The following is a 4188-nucleotide window of genomic DNA, read 5'->3' on the forward strand; positions in this document are numbered from 1 at the left end:
GTAGATCATATATATGCTTCGTAATTTCAGATCATTTTCACATTTTGAATGGATTATCATTGAAACTATGTATATAAACTCAGGTGTGTGTTGGTAGTGTAAATATAACGTTAAAGTTCTGTATGCGACATTTATATTCACCACTAAACCTGAATATTGTTGAGTATGACCTTCGTATACTTTGACGTTGCTAATCGCTTAGGACTTGATGATTGCTGATTGATTGTTCGATTATTTGTTTGCTGATTGATTGTTGTTTAATCATTTGCAGGTAGTGCGGAGAAGTCGGGCGGTCATGATGGTTTTCACACGGTTTTTTGTTGAGGTGTTTATATGTAATGTATTCGCGAATAACTTAAGTTATATTTCCTATGTTTTGTTGATGTATATATATATATATATAGTTGGATTTATTTGTTGTTTATTAACAATGTTGATGTATATAGACAATGATGTATATATGTATGTTTTGTAGACATCATCTTAATTGATAGCTCGGATATGACCCGATAAATGATGTATGTTGATGGATAGCTATTGATAGTTATTGTTATGGGGTGTACACCTAAACATTTACGAGAATTTTTTTTTAAAAAGAAAAAAAAAATTTCCTGCATGGTTTAATAACGTGTCAAAATGATGGCATGTTACTAAACATTTTTGACACGTGTCAATTTTTGACACGTTACTAATAGAAATTTTAGTAACATCCAAATTAGTAACACGCCGTACACGTTACTAACCTTTAGTAACGTGTCAAGCCTATTGACATGTTACCAATGTGTCATTACTGATCAGAAGGTTTTTTGTAGTGTCATTATCTACGAAATCTGCAAGCACGGCTAGGTGATGATGCAAGTATTGGATTTACAAATTACATACAAAGACTTCAATTTTTAAATCTGTTGTGCAAAAATCTACCTAGATTAATAGGTGAATAATTGTACGTTTTACCTGCAAGTGCACAAGGTCAACATAGTAGTATATAGTGCAAGTACAGGATCATTCCCATGAGGATTGCTGAATTTCCGTTTAAAAATAATCTCCTTAAGTAAAATAGAGATTGAGTTGATAATAATAAAATGGTAGGGCTTTGATATCCACCACTAATTATATTTAACTAATATAACAATATGCCAATGCTTTGATTATGTTATGCATATCTAATGTTTGCCAACCTAAGGGCATGGGTGTATACTCCTTAAGCTATAGATTTTCCTAAGCAACGAGTTAGGCATGGGTGTATACTCTAACTCTTTTCTTTCCTAAAGGATTTAGCATGGTATATACTAAGTTGTTCTTTAGAAAAGCATATGTTCTATGGAAATCGACAAATACACGAGGCCTAGGGCATGGGTGTATACTCCCGGTTCCCCATGTTGATTAACCAAGAATCCGGTGTGGATTTCTTTTGTTACTTATGTTAAACCCAGGACTAGGTCATCCAAATTGATCTAACTAACTAGTTCGTATTACATGCATATATTGATCAGGCACACACATATGAGGAATTCATGTAAACAGGTATTAATCAAGTTAAATAGCACAACAAGATCATCACAAAGACGCCAATATTGAAATATTAATTAAACATAACTAGGGCTTCAATCTAGCCATACTAATAAATTAACTACACATAGAGTTGATGTTAAACATCTTCATAAAATAAAAGAAAAAAATGGAAAAGAATAAACCCGAGCTTGAACTTCAAGAGCTCCTCTTCTTCTCCTTCTCAAGCCCCCTAATTCTAGAGGCTTAAGGGTCTATTTGTAGGTTTTATAAGTCCTAGACAAAGTAGTAAACTTAAGGATTTCGTAGGGTTTTGAGGCCTATTACAATTTGGAGTTGGAAAACCCTAATATGGAAAAAATGCCAATCAAGCTGCCACTTGATATGTCTCTTGCGCACGGGTGTGCTCGATCGCAAGTCTGCGATTGATCCTTCTTTTAGCATGCGCTCCATCGCTCCTGGCTTGGTTCGTGCGGTGTCTTCTCTGGTACTGCGCTCGATCCCAGGTACCTTGCAATTGATCGCAGTGTCAGGGAGCTCCAATTTTCTCCATCTTCTCTTTTTGAACCCAAATTACCTAGTTTTACTTCATTTTCTTCCAAAAGCCTGTAAAAGTATGAAAAACACAAAAAGGAATTAAAATTGTCTAATTAACTAAAACCAAAGGATTAAAACATGCAAGTTAAGGGCTGAAAATATGAATATTTTAGCACTTATCACACCCCAAACTTACATATTGCTAGTCCCTTAGTAATACAACACTAAAAACAGGAATGGAAAACAGAAAACAAAAGATAGATCCATCTTTCGTGGGATATACGATTGCATTTAGCTTATGCAACAACCCTTTTAAACCACTAGGAATTCCCTAGTGGACGAGTGAAGTCTCGTGAGGGTTTTCCAGAAATGTTACCCACAAACAACATGCACAGTTCATGCTATCCCAAAAAATTAAATTATTGCTTCAAGATCATGATTTTCATTCATTAGCAAGTTTAAAAAGTTGAACTCCATCTTCACAATGAATTGGAATCTCAAAGTACAATTACTTACAAAGGACATGCTAAGTCATCACAAGTTTGAAATTTGTGTACAGTGATTTAGTACAAAATTATGAGGCTTCCAAATCTTTTCAATATGCAATGTCTCCTTATCTCAGAATTTACTGAATTTCCTATTAGAATGACACACCGGCATATTTCTTTTTCCTTTTTTTTTTGGTCAGGTTGTGCAATGTTGGTTCCCTTAAGCTTTCTAATTGACCCATGTAGCGAGTGTTAGGTCAATGACTTCCAAACCAGATGGTTTTAGGGCATTAGGTGTAGAGATACCCCTAAGGACCTATTAACTCGAGCCAAAAAGGCTACAAAACCAATTAACCATGACATTGATCAAATCCAAATTTTTCACCTTTTGACGTGAACACTCAATGCTTTGAGACAAGAGGTCCAGTTACTCAGTGAAAAGCCATCAATAATCATTTATTTCATATATATATGCCAAGTGTCATCTTATAAGTCATCCAATTTCATCCAAAATGCAAAAATACACATATTAGATCTCATGTCATTCCTCACAAATTATGTGCTAATGTGCTTGAGTGCTCAGTTCAAACATGTGATTTTTCAACAGTCATAAACAAGTAACCAAACTAACAGATTCACTCATTAGATCATGTGTTCAAAATTTTAAGCCCACTTATGAATTCAAACCACAATTCTTTTAGATCAACCTAAAATGTTTTAGGATAAACATGAACATGCATAGATTTTTTTTTTTTTTTTTTTTTCAAATAAACAAACAACACACAAAACAAATAACATGAAATTGGAACAAAGTGTGTGTGAACATGTGTGCCCATACGCCCAAACTTAAATGACACATTGTCCCCAATGTGTCTAAATAAAGGAAAGAATGTACCCGGGAGATGGTCGAAATAGTCTTGGAAAGCATGGCTCATAGCACACCCCCAAACTTGAATTGAAGCACACTTGTCCCTGCAAAATAATAAAACACACAAACAAGTAAAAAGGAACAAAACTGAAACTAAATAAAAATTGAACAAAACAAAATAAAAATAATCATGGGATTCTGCCAAGTGCACTCGATTGCACTCTTGGTGCGTTCAATCGCACTAACAGAGTGCGGTAACCCCACAAATGGAGACCTGCGCTCGATCGCATGCGTGATGCCTGGACAATAAAGGGAACAAGAGAGGTGTTAGCAGGCTCAAGAACCTCAAAGGGAGGATTATACATACTTGAGTATTTTGAAGAATCCTCAAGGTGATGCACTATTTCAAAGACGTCATTAGTAATATCTTCAAGTTCTAGCTTAATGTCCTGCCTTGTGAGACTATGGGTGAGGGTGGCCTCCAATGGATCTTTATGTTGGTCCTGGAAAGCTATCTCACTAACATCTTGGATCATACAAACATCAAAACATTCTAAATCTTCTTAAGGAAATTTCAATGGATCGAATATTTTGAATTCTATTGTCTCACCATTTACCTCATACTCACAATACCCTTTTTCACACATATTGTAGTATCATCAGTTCTCATAAAGGGTCTTCCTAAGATAATAGGTAAGGGTGATGGCATAGGAGATTCTTCCATATTCAATACAATGAAATCAGCAGGTAAGATAAATGTAACTACCTTTATCAACACATCTTTCA

This window comes from Corylus avellana, chromosome ca4 (genome assembly GCF_901000735.1).
Source record: "Corylus avellana chromosome ca4, CavTom2PMs-1.0".
Taxonomy (NCBI): domain Eukaryota; kingdom Viridiplantae; phylum Streptophyta; class Magnoliopsida; order Fagales; family Betulaceae; genus Corylus; species Corylus avellana.